Below are 13695 nucleotides of genomic sequence, written 5' to 3'. Positions count from 1 at the left end.
ATAGAAATTGACAGGATTAAAATCAACTGGGATAAATACGGATGTAACAAGACAATAAACAGCAGAACTTCGCTGGAGATCCAGACCAGAACTTGGCTGGAGATCCTGGCTAGGCTGCTGATCAACTGAACACTGTCTCCGTGTCCTTCCTTCTTCGCCGACTCCATCCACACCTTTGGGGACCCCTGGACCTGCTGGGGTTGGACTCCGGCATATGGGCACTGTCCCCAGCATGCACTCATTTTCCCCATAATATCCTCAGTGTCTATCACTGAGATATGCCCTGCCTTAGAGATAATTAAGGCAGAACCATGGTCCAAAATACTAAATGGAAACCTCCAGAAATAAATAATAAGCTTAGGGAAAGATGTCACCAAGAGTTTTCCCCAAGGTTGAGCCTTCACAATCGCTAGTCTCTGGGTACTTTTCGTTGATTCTTCACATAACTTTACGACATTCTAATCAGTATATACGGCTTACATTAGCAAGTCAGCTCAATTTGAGATTGAATCCTACCATCCTGAAGTCGTAGGCCCTGGACCTCTAGCCAGTGCTATCAGACCAAAATGACAACCTACCGTACAGACCAAGTGTTGAAATCACCTCTTCTCGAGACAGAGGTGAAGCTTGCTATGAGTGGCAGCAAACTTTGGTCTCACAGGAAGGTAACTAACCTTATTCCATCACTGTCTTTATTAACACCTTCTTGTGAATACTTTAAATTCTTTCCCTCTCATGATTTCGGTGTCTGGGGATAGAAAAGTGAATTGTCACCAGGAACAAGTCTTATTTGGTCTGCGGTGGCGTCAACATGGAAAGCATCAGATAACTTGGTCACAAAAGTTAAAAGATCTATCCCAAGTCTACTTCAAGATAAAACCTTTCTAGATACTTGAGAAAAGCATTTAGTCCTACAGGATGCAGTGACCAAGGCCTCATTTTCAGACCAGGGATACCTTATGGTAAAAGCTGGAATCATGACTTGTCATTTCTCACAATCTTTAGTTCTCCCAGTTGTTAACGAAATAATGACAGAAAACTTCCCAGATATGGGGAGGAAAAAACTTACACAAGTACAGAGAGTCCCAAGCAAGGTGAATCCCAAAAGACAGTGATGGAATAAGGTTAGTTACCTTCCTATGAGAGTGGCCCTGTGGAGGACTGCTGTATGTAGTGGTGGATGGCTATGCGTTACTGGTTGGACCTACCTGGCTCTCCATGACCCCCATGTGGATAACTCAATGCAGTTCAAGCCCACGTTTAGAATTCGCCTGACAGAGGAAATCGGCCACAGTGGAGTACACGTATGGCCGCTAAGGGCCCCACAGCTGCCACAAGCAGATTCGGAAGGACGGGTTCTCCACCAAGTGCAACCTGAGGCACCACCACAGGATACTTGGTGGGAGCCAAGAGGAATTCCGAGCCTGGCTGCGAGAAGAACTGGGGCAGACGCTGGAGCACATTTTCCAGGAGGACAGGCTGCGGTTCATCCTGATGAAGCTCATCTACCATCAGAATAACAACTGCCAGAACTACCGCCACATTTACCTCTTAAAGATCTTTTCAAGACTAACAGATAGCCCTGGAGAAGTGTATCCAAATATATATTCAAGGCTAGCACGTTTAAGCTCATGTTGCCTCTCTGCAACTCAAGCTGATTATACCCCGTGGGCCTCTGTTATTGCTGGAATCATTGTTTATGTGATAGAAGTATTCATTTTGTTTCCTTGAGAAATAAGTCATGACCCTCAAACAGTAGCAGCTCTTGCCATGGTTGGTCCAAGATTAGGGGGCCTTCTGTCACCTGCAACATTATCGTCTGTTATGTTTCAAGGGTTAGCAGACCCACTGACCTTTCAGTTGACATTACTTAAAAACTCAATATCCCATTCTGACCCTTCTCAGGCAGGTTAGGAGGTTCAGAGCGTCCAGCTCAGATAATCCAGCTCACAACCGTGCTGCACAGAGCGGTAGGAGGACATTCAAGACTGCAGCCGAGACAGAAAGACGTGAAGGTCTTAGGTGGTGTGGTGAATGGTCGATCATCACCCAGAATAGGGGCCCTGCACAACCTTGTAGGTCAAGAAAGGGATGGAGCCACAGAGGGACCGGGAGGCACCAAAGTCTCCCCTATTAGAGGATGAGCTTAGCAGGGGTTTCACCCGGCTGATGACCATCCCCATGTCCAAGAGGAAGCATGTGCAAGACCTCAGTCTCGGCCCTGGGTCACGTGGCAGGAAAACCGAGGAGACATCCCAAGCGACTCCCTTCAGAAAAGCTGAGGGGAGCGCCTGCTCACCTTCTGGCCTATATAGAGAGCAGGGAGTTCCTCTCACTGACACCTCTCAGCCAGCACGCGCACGCTTTGTCCAGGATGCTACCCAGAGTGTCCAGCAGATGCACAACAAGCCCCATTCTGTCTCCAGCACCCATGGCCTGAGCCACACTCTCATGCCTCAGGCACAAGCCAGCTTCCCCAATGGGAACTCACCCAGCATGCCACATCCTGCTGCACAGACTTTGTGCCAGGACTCCAATCTCAGCACCAGGGCACCCAGGCAAGAGAGAGGCCCGACCTCCATCCAGCTCGACCAGAAGGCCAGAAAGAAACACAGACTCACTCCCGTCCTGTCAACCTGAGTGACCACACATACAGCAGACCTCCACACTCCGCACGTGGGCCCTCTCGCCAAGACCCTGCAGCTCCCACCCCAAGTCCCCCGATTCCAGGCGAGCCCATCAGAATGATCTTTAAGACATTGCATGGAGGCCAGTGGAGCTGCAGGCTGGTGACACCTCCCTCCCTCCGTCTGGCTGAGAAGCCCCCGTGAGGTCTGCAGTTTTATTTTGAAATGTTTTATTAAATTCCATTTTATGTACTTTTTATCCCATTTCCCAGCTCATAATAAAATTCTGAAAAATAAAACTCAATATCCACCGGTATTTCACCCCAGAAAATACATCCGGTCACAAAGTTCACAGCACCTTTGTATACGAGTGCACCTGCACTATGTGCTGATCCAACGTGCCCCAATATTGTTCTGCCTCACAGGCCTGAAATTGTGCTCAAAACGTGGATAGAAGAATCATTCTTTGAGATAACTGGATCTTTCAGGTTTTTGAAGCTTATGCAAATGGACATAACTTCGTAAGATGAAACACTTGCAAACGGCCTGTTTACGATGGAGCCCAAGTACCCATGGTTGATGAGATACCTGTTCACAAAAAGCAACGTAGCATATGGGCTCTCAATGCTGGATAAGTTTCATTTCAAAAATCAAGTACTGTCATTGGCATAAGCCAAAAAGTGTCAATGAAATCTATCATAGAGTCTTTCGAGACAGAGGTGAAGCTTGCTATGAGTGGCAGTAAACTTTGGTCTCATAGGAAGATAACTAACCTTATTCCATCACTGTCTTTATCTACAACTTTCATACCCCTCACGAGTTTTCTCGTTTTTCACACGCCATCTGTTATGGACCTTAGATGTCAACACACTGTCTTGTCCACATCGAATGAAGCGATCTCATTGGTGGAAACCGTGCAGGTCAGTCTATGAAAAACTATATAATTGCACGAACCCATAAAGCATTGCAGTTACATTGTATTTTGGTCATTTAAATAGTCTTCGTCTTCAAGTTCCTGGCGCTTTTAGAAAATGCCCTCACTCAGAAAAAGGAAGGAAACCAACGAAACTGATATACTTCCATTCGTGTTGTTCCATTCTAAGGAAAATGATGAAATGGACAAAAAAAGTAGTGCTGTACCTTATAAACTGTGGACTTTTCAATTTATTTAGAGTGCACAACGTCCTCAGTCCACGAGCAAAAATGAAGCATAAACAGTTTCTGCTATTGGTGGCGAGAGACTAGATAATGGATGACAATAATGAAGGCTCTCCGGAACCAGAGACAAATCTGTCCAGTCCTTCCCCTGGCGGTGCAAGGAGAGCACCTCGTAAAGATCAAACCAAAAGGTTGTCAGGTGATATGAAGCAGCATGAACCTACGTGTATTCCAGCGAGCAGAAAGAAAACATTTCCTACGAGAGCCTGCAGAGTTTGTGCCGCCGATGGAAAAAGAAGCGAAACTAGATACTTATATAAATTTTGTTTGGTCCCTCTTCATAGAGGAAAATGTTTTATGCAGTACCATACATTTAAAAAGTACTAGGAACTTTAATTGTTTAATTGTTTGTTTTTGTAAATAAAAATGTTATAAGTATTGGAAAACAACACCTAAAGTGCATTATGATCTGTAGTTATGATGATTTCAATAACGGGCAGTTTGCCCAAAAACGTGCGGTCCCTGGCGTATGTCTTAGAGATTTCTATGCGGTACGAAATGTGTTAACACCTTCTTGTGAATACTTTAAATTCTTTCCCTCTCATGATTGCGGTGTCTGGGGATAGAAAAGTGAATTGTCACCAGGAACAACTCTTATTTGGTCTGCGGTGGCGTCAACATGGAAAGCATCAGATAACTTGGTCACAAAAGTTAAAAGATCTATCCCAAGTCTACTTCAAGATAAAACCTTTCTAGATACTTGAGAAAAGCATTTAGTCCTACAGGATGCAGTGATCAAGGCCTCATTTTCAGACTAGGAATACCTTATGGTAAAATTTGGGAAAGGGAGAGAGAGAATAAGAAAGAGGGACACCAAATACCAAGACAGATGCAAGTGCAGGAGATGGAACCTGCAACCCAGGTATGTCCCTTGACTGAAATCAAACCCATTACCCTAAGTGCCTGAGCCAACACTGACCATTGAGCCACACCAGCCAGGGTAAGATGAGTCTTATATTTGACCCTATACATTAGAATTTCAAGAAATGTCCAAATGTCCGTCGTTGGGGATTTCTTTGTTCTGCACATGTATTGCTCATCTCTGGGCTTTATTAGATGTGACAACCAACATTGCTCCTGTTGCTTTGATCTCATAAGGTAGATCTTGCAAGAGCAACTTTTTCATAAGGACTTCTATTTACAATGTGTCCACATGATTTGATTTATTTTTTTTTATTTTTTTTTTATTTTTGCAGAGATTATCACTCTGCAGCATGGAAGAACTCATGGTCATGTCTTCCTACAGGGAGATTTGATAAGCCTGATAATGCCAAGGCCTTGTATCGGGCCGGAGTAGCCTTTTTCCACCTGCAGGACTATGACCAAGCTCGGCACTACCTCCTGGCTGCTGTCAACAAGCAGCCAAAAGATGCCCATGTCCAGCGGTACCTCCAGCTGACACAGTCGGAACTCAGTAGCTACCATCAGAAAGAGGAGCAGCTCTACGTGGGCATGTTCGGTTAACAGAGAAGAATGACGCTTCTCCACTTGAACTTCGGGGAAAGTCTCATCCAGTGAACCCGAGCCTCGCAGGGGACACGAGCCCCACACCTCTGACCCAGGTGTCTGTCTGTCTTGTTTCTAGTCCTGCACAGACTCTGAACTACTTACACAGTCTGCCTTCGTTTTTTTGTCTGTCCATCTATATATTTGTATAGCTTTTAATACATTGTATTCTTGGGGACATTTTCCCTGAGAATTACAACCAGAATATATTCATCACCTCTGTGTGGAATTAATCATAGATTCTAATGATGGATGTTGTCAGATGTATTCATACAGAGGAGACGTTTAGCAGAGGATAAAGGAAGGATTGGCAGAAAGGAGTTTCTTCCTTTGTTTTCTCAGATGCTCAAAGCCAAAGTTAGGCCAGAAACTGGGCAGTATATTTCTTTTGTGAAACTAGACAATTACAAATTGGGCCCACATGTCTTAAAATGAAAGGTTTCAGTGCTCGCTTCGGCAGCACATATACTAAAATTGGAACGATACAGAGAAGATTAGCATGGCCCCTGCACAAGGATGACACGAAAATTCGTGAAGCGTTCCATATTTTAAAAAAAAAATGAAAGGTTTCAAATTAAATTAATTCCTTATTTTTAATATTCCACATATATTCGGATTCTTCTTCCCCTACAAAAGTATCTGGTTCCTATTGTTTGGGTAATTTCTAGTCATTGCTGTTGTTTGTATTCAGATCATTACAGTAGACTTATTTAATTTTTCATTAAACTTCTATTTTAAGAAAAAAAAAATTGGAATTTTATCTATGGCCATACCACCCTGAACACGCCCCATCTTGTCTGATCTCGCAAAAATTGGAATTTTAAGCAAGTTGTCTGGTTCACAGATTGTTGTTTTTGCGTTGCTGGCCAGGAATTCCAGGCTAACAAAGCTATCTTAAGAGTCCTCCAGCTCTGCAGCCAGTGCTGTGGTTCTCCAGCAGGTCTGAGATCCGAGCCCCAGCCAACCCAGTCACAGCAGACATTTCTGCAGAATGCCTTTCTGAGCACCTTGACCATGAGCATCCGGACCCCACCCACACTCCTGGAGCTGGCAGGAAGGAGCCTGCTGAGGGACCAGGCCTCAGCCATCTCAGCCCTGGAGTACCTGCCTGCTGAGCTCTTCCCGCCGCTGTTCATTCAGGCCTACCATAGGAGAATGCGGAAGCCCCTGAAGGCTTTGGTGCACGCCTGGCCCCTCACTGTCCTCCCTCTGGGGAGCCTGATGAGGCTGCCTCCGTTCATGGACTTACAAGCAGTGTTTTAGGGGCTTGACATTCTGTTTTCCCAAGAGATTCGCCCCAGGAGGTGGAAACTTCGGGTGCTGGATTTAAGGAACATGAATGTCAACCTCTGGAGATTGTGGTGTGGAGACAGCACCCAGAAGTGCTCTCAGACAGGACCAGTGGCTGTGCACAGCTCCAGCCCCAACATGGAGCACCCCTTGGCTCCCTTGGAGATGTTCCTAGACCTTAACTTCAATGAAAGGGACAGGGATAAGTTTTTCATGTACATCATCCAATGGGCCCAGCAGAGAAAAGGGTTGGCACACCTGTGCTGCAAGTCACTGAGGTTTTTTGATGTGCCCTTTGAGAGGGCCAGGATGGTCCTGGATGCAGTGCAGCTGGACTGATCCAAGAGGTGGAAGTGGACTACACCTGGGACCTGCCCACCCTGGGGACATTTGCTCTCTACCTGGGTCAGATGAGTAACCTGCAGAGTCTTGCTCTCTGCCACATCAAGGTATTAGCTGAGGAGGATGAGGAAGAGGAGGAGGGGGAAGAGGAAGAGGAGTGGGAAAGGGAGGAGCAGGAAGAACAGCAATACTTTTCCCAGTTCCTCTCTCTGATGCTCAGGCTGTAGCACCTCAAGAAGCTCTACTTGGAATCTCCCTCCTTCCTCCGAGGCCGTCTGGACCAGATGCTTAGGTGCCTGCAGACCCCCTTGGACAAACTCTCCATATGGCTTTGCTGGCAGCTGACACATTCAGACCTGACACACCTGTTCCAGTGCCCGAACCTGAGGCAGCTGAAGTCCCTGCGTGTGTATGCCGCCAACCTCACTGATTTTAGTCCCGAAGCCCTCCGAGCTCTGCTGGAAGCAGTGACGCCCACCCTCCAGGACCTGCGCCTGGGTAACTGTGGGATGGTGGACTCCCAAGTCGAGGCCATCCTGCCTGTCCTGAGCCGCTGTCACCAGCTCAGGGACTTCACCATCTCTGAGAACCACCTCTCCGTGGCCACCGTAAAGAAGCTGCTGTGCCACACAGCCTGGCTGCGCAGTTTAGAGCTCCAGCTGTACCCCGTCCGCCTGGAGTGTTACAGGACCCAAGAGACTGTGGACCAGGAGAGAGTTGCCCTGATCCGGGCTGAGCTCATGGAGACACTGAGGGAGTTAGGACAACCCAGGACCATTCGTCTTGACACCAAGTACTTTAGCTGTAGGGAGTTTTATCTCTTGGCATTTTCATGACATGGAGCCTGTGATGTGCCCCTGTAGTGACCCTGCTCACCAGGTGCACCTAACAAGGGCTTCCTTCTGGGCCCCTGGAACCTGAAACCTTGGACTGGGGTGCAGGTTGCATGCTGTTCTGAGTAGCATGATGAAATCATCCCTTTGTCCAGCATACCCATGCTGTGTTAATGCCCTTCCTGTTAGGCATTCAGTAGCTGTCTTGGTTGTTAGACCAACAAATCACCCTTATTTTACTTCATAATAGCCCTAAAGTGCAGGAGCAGTGGTGCTGCAACTCTACTGCACACTTGTGTTAGGAAATTTAGTTTTTATCCGAAAGAGGAGGAGGAAGGGCTGCAGACAATAGCAGCTGCCTCTGGTCCTTGTGTCTCCACACTTCTTTCAAAACTAATACAGAACAAGAGCATATGGGACTACACCCTGAAAATAACTTGAGGAAAGACAGTCCCAACCTTGACAGTTATTTTAAAAACATCAAATGTGGCTATATTAGACCTCTAAACCCAGTAGGAACACAGACAACATTCAGGAACTCAGAAGCATTCTATTTCTACAAGGCATTATGGCCAAAAAGCCAAGGGCTTCTCGCCAATACCGCACAACCTTTAGTCCAGAACACCTGAGAATAACTGAAAGATATGTTTTAAAAGACCATGTAACTACATTTTTTTAATCCTCACCCAAGGATATTTTTCCAGTGATTTTTGGAGAGAGTAAAAGGGAAGGAGAGAGACACACAGATAGAGGAACATGTACGTGAGAGACACATCAATTGGTTGCCTCCTGCATGTGCCCTGGTTCAAACCTGCAACCCAGGCACGTGCCTTTGACTGGAATCCAACCCAGGATCCTTCAGTTCATGAGATGATGCTCTATCCACTGAGACAAACAGCTAGGCTAGAAAATCTACCTTTCATCACTGCCCACAGTGTCTGTACTCTGAATCTCCTGACAGTCATCAGCGCCTTTGGAGGAAGCAGAATCAGCTAGTTTTCCTTGGATCCTAGCCTCTCCTAGTTAGCTTAGCACCATGAAAGCCCAGCTACCGTCAATACCATTAAAAATTCCTGTTCCCCAATAACCATCATTATTTCTTACACAAAAGAAACATTTTTGAGTATAACATCAGCAAGTTTGGTGGACTAGGAGGTTCCAGCACTTGTACTTACAGGAAACAATGATTACCAGTACTTGCTGATGAAAATAGCTCAGAGAGCTCTGGAGTGCAATGCAGGAGCTACTGCTATCCAGTGGAACACAGATATCAAAGATGGCCACATAGGAAATCATAGGCAACATTTCCCTCTGTCAGCCCGTCTCCCAGTCCCATATGGCTTGTGATCAGCAGGGATCCCCTCAGCTGAAACCTCCCATTTTGGAAGAAAATGACTGAAGACCCTAGCTAACTTCACCATCAACAACCCAAGCAGGCCTCCTGGCTGTTAGGAACCCCAAAGCTATTGCCACTAAAGACTCCCTCAGTCTTTCCCTATGCTAATCTCAGCTGATGAACCTGCCCAGAATTTATGCCACTGAACCACCCAGAGAAGGAGCCCATGCGCAGACCTCTTACCACGGTTGCCCTCAATGGTGAGATATGAGTAAAATGAACATTGATTGGGTTCAAGCAAAGATTTGAATACAGTACTACTCTAGGTTGTGTGGGTCAAAAGGGTCCCCAACTGATTCCCCAAACAAGTCTGCTCTATCCTTGTTCAAAAATTATAATGAGAAATCTAACCTGCAATTGCTTTGAGCAAAGATGAAGGCTGACAAAAAAAACCCCCACAGTCCCTTGACTCAACCCCTCCCTGGGGACCCTAAGCCTTTGCACCAGAGTGGGTAAAATGTTCAGGAGCTAGAGAAGTTTCTGGACTCCTTGACATGGGAGCCTCACAGACTGTGGTACCAAAACCCATTTGTGAAGCCCTGGTTTGGGCCAGAATTAGATTGAGAGAACATCAAGGTTGCTCTCCCAACAAAAGGTTTGATGGGATTATGAATGTGGGGATGTTTAAGCAGGCTTATGAAAATAATTTGTGTCTTTTTTACCTGAATGTTTCATGGGAATGGATATTCTGTTGGTCAGAAGAATGCTTACCCTACCAAGTGCTATAAAACCAAAAATTGTTAATAAAGTCAGAATGGAGGCTGTGGGGAAAAAAATCATCAGAAAGCTAATGTACAGCAAGCCTCCGCTATGACCACGAGTAGGCACAGAGAAACATGGAGGAAAGAAAACAGGTAGAGCCCAAGGTTGATATCAAACCAGCACCAGAAAGTGCAATCCACCTCAGTGTGACATACCTAAGTGGTCTGGCTGCTCAGAGCACAGGCCACAGTGCACATGATGTGAAGGGTCCTTCTTTAAAAAGGGCTACTTTCCAGAGGGCAAGATGGCAAAGAGGAAGGAGGGGCACTGTTTGGCAACTGGTCATTTTTTTCATTCATCACATCAAACTAAGGCATCCATTTCACAGAGAAGCTGCAAGCATGAGCCATGGCATGGAATGTGCTGATGGCATCTGATGCTCCATCTCGAGTCAGCTGATGGCTCAGTGAATTTGATGCTTCAAATACGACTTTGGCTGGCCTTCTCAGAGGCAATGCTCTAAGGATGGGATGCCATCCTCCAGGATTAAGGGTGCATTTTTCATTCCAGTACTTGTATATGGCACTGTGACACTAATCAGAAGAATGCCTGGAACCAAGGGGCACATGCAGGAGTAGGTCCACTTGTCATCACTCCCCAAAGCCACATGAAGAACGTGTCCTTTCCATTCATGCACCTGTAGGGACCAGGAGCTCTCCTCCTGAAGATCCCAGGTGAATACTCCTCCCAGGAGACATTTGGGGTTCCTTATATCTAGGAACCAGTAGTCAAGAAGATTCACAATCTTGTCATAGGAATTTGATCAGCAAGAAAATGTAGGGCTATTGCTCTTGCTTCAACTGTGTGGATGGCACAGATCCAGGGATGGCCCTTCTTCCAGTCTCCAACTACCCTCCAACCTCTTTTCCAGTCACCACCTTCAGAAACGCCAAAGCTATCCTCAACCTCTGAGTCCAGCCAATATTGTTTTTCTCCTTAGCTTCTTATTGTGGAACAACCATGAGATCCCAAATTCTCCAGAATTATTCCACCAAGGTGGAGGCTGCTGTCAACTGCCTAGTCAACCTGCATCTGTGGGTCTCCTACCTGTCTCTGGGCTTCTATTTAGGCCTCAACTATGTGGCTCTGGAGGGTGTTGGCCAGCTCTTCCTCGAGTTGGCTGAGGAGAAGTACAAGGGAACCAGGTGTCTTTTAAGATGCAAAATCAGCAGGCGGCCACATCCTCCTCCAGGACAGGCAGAAGCCCTCCTAAGAGGAGTGTGGTAAAACCCAAGATGCCATAGAAGCCACTGTAGTCCTAGAGAAGAACCTGACCCTTGGATCTACATGCCCTGGTTCTCCCCACATAGACCCTCAGCTCTGTGACTTCCTGGAGAGCCACTTCCTGGGTGAGCAGGTGAAACTCCTCAAGAAGATGAGGGTGACATCTGATCCACCTCTGCAGGCTAGCCGGCCCCCAGGGCAGAAAGCTCCCATGTCCAGATGTCCCAAACACTGTGGGTCCCCTTTTCCCCTTGTCCTTCTGGCATGGACAAGGATTTCAGGGATCACTATGCCCTAACTTATGCCCTGAGAGAAACATCTGGTTGGCGGACCATACCTGCAGGTTTCAGAATGAGTCAACACAGTGGCCAATGTTGGAAATTGGGGAGAGCGCGGGGGGAGTGTTTTTGTACAAGTAACTATACTTTTCTAAGTTTGAGAATTCAAGAAGTCTCCATCAATTTCCTGAGTGTTGTCACAAGCTATTCAAGGACGGCTATTAGCAACGAGGTGGTTATGGTTCAGGGTGGTCAATTGGTGCCACTTCTTGGGATGCATGTCACAGTGGCATCAATAGGACAAATGTGTTTCCCACTCAGCATCTGCTCAGCTGGCCCACTCACTGGGCAGGGGCAGGGGCAGGGGCATGGGCTCTGGGATGGGCACCTTGCTCATCAGCATGATCTATGAAGAGTATCCCAACTGCATCATGACCCACAATGTGGTTATTTTCACCCAAAGTGTTCGACACTGTGGTTGAGCCCTACAGCACCACCCTCTCTGTCCACCAGTTGGTGGAGAATGAGAATTTGTGGTGCCTTCTGGCACCACCTGCTGGCCGTGGGGCATCACAGCAGCAGACTGTGGAAGTTGAACATTTGGGTCCTGACCCCACCCTGGAGATCCTGGCACTCTGACCATGGGATCTTAATCTCCACAGCTGAACGGATCCTTCCAGGAAAGGCACACAGACCTCCCCCTATTTGCAGGGAAAAGGGGAACTAAAGTTGAGTTGTGAGAACGAGGCAGTGTGGCCCCACAGGGGCAGCACGAGGAGGCAGACTGTGGCTGCTCATGATGTAAGGGGCACACTTCACGTACCCCCATCGTAGCTGGGACGCCTCTTTCCTGGCTGGTGAAGGAGATACTACAGAGGAGCAGCCTTGTCGAACTAAATCGCCTACAATGAGGGACCGGGGAGGCCGATGCTCCAGGGTGGAGCCTCACGCTCCCGATCTGCCCTCAGGCTCAGGCTCACGGAGAAGGCCCTGGAAGGCAGCCTGCACTGCCTGGCTAAGCAGGTTTCTCTGGGTAAATTCCATGCTCAGAGGTCACTGAATCTCAGTGGGGTCAACCTATGGAAGCTCTGCACACTGGGCCACCTGGACAGCAGCTCTCTGCTCACCTCCCGTGCCCTCGGGCATCTTAGCGCCTCTGAGTTTTCCCACTGAGCATGGCCCCAGCAAGAGGAGGCCGGCCAGAGGCACCAGGAGACTGGGGCCAGGGCAGTGAGCAGCTGGGCTCCCCCCTGGGCCACACACGCCGCCAGTGGGGTGTCCCGGCTTCCCCGCCTCATCCCAAGCCTTCAGAGCTCGGGAAAGAAGCCTCTCAGACTGAGGGTGCAGACAAGTGGCTTCATGCATGGAGATGGGCCGCTTCAAACCCAGCTGGGCCCGTGCTCACCCCAGCTCTTCCGTGATACGTCCCCGTCCTTTACCTCCCACCCCTCCAAGTGACCCAACTTCCCTCGAACGATAAAACCGCTGCTTGTGCAGTCAGTCTCCAGTACTAGGCCCTTGCGGTCCCCACACCGCCTGGGAGCTATGAACAAGGACTGGGTCACCAGACAGCACTGGGCTAATCCAGAACTGAGCAAATAACACAGACAATGACTGATAAGACCAAGCCGACCTCTGTCCGACGAGTCACGTGTGCACGGATGACTTAAAGCAGCAGCTGGCTATCGAGAATTGCTGCTTCACTTGGATGGCTACCGTGTAGCTGTCAAAGTAACTTGGGTCTCGGTAGTGATTTCATGGACCATGTCTATGTTTTTACAGCCCAGATATCCCTGTACGTCTGAGCTGACTTCCCAGCACGGAAGCTTAGGTACTATCCCGGCACTGTCAGCTCAGCCAACTCCCATTGCACTAAGCCTAACACAGCTCATTAACGAGATAACCAGCTAGTCACAGAGGGATCTGGTCGATTCCCGACGCAGGCAGAGCTGTAGGGAAGTAACCTGGGAACCCCAAGTCCTCTTCAGCTTTAACTAGGATTCAAGGCAGTTCTTCCTGTCCAGTTGGGAGGGTTAGGGCCAGCGGTGCATTCTAAAAGCAGATGTTTGCATCGAGTGGGGACAACGCAACACACAGAGTGCTGAGAGACTGCTCCACAACGTGACGGCAGCTGGGCCCGGGCCAGTGCAGAGATCGCTTCCCGTGAGCCCTCATAGGGACCGATCTTCAGCAACTTTCATCCTGGCCAGTCAGTACTG

General features: G+C 48.0%; 1 non-coding gene and 1 pseudogene across 1 annotated transcript; both read left to right on the top strand.

Moving 5' to 3' along the window:
• Positions 1 to 566: 566 nt before the first annotated feature.
• On the top strand, positions 567 to 12115 carry LOC118659672 (annotated as a pseudogene).
• On the top strand, positions 5796 to 5902 carry LOC118661109. Its single transcript, XR_004969143.1, has one exon. It is a non-coding gene; the product is annotated as a U6 spliceosomal RNA (small nuclear RNA).
• Positions 12116 to 13695: the final 1580 nt, after the last annotated feature.

The sequence above is a fragment of the Myotis myotis genome, unplaced genomic scaffold, assembly GCF_014108235.1.
Source record: "Myotis myotis isolate mMyoMyo1 unplaced genomic scaffold, mMyoMyo1.p scaffold_m19_p_1, whole genome shotgun sequence".
In the NCBI taxonomy this organism is placed as follows: Eukaryota; Metazoa; Chordata; class Mammalia; order Chiroptera; family Vespertilionidae; genus Myotis; species Myotis myotis.
Note: the sequence above shows the minus strand (reverse complement) of the source record. Positions and strands in the feature narration are given on the sequence as shown.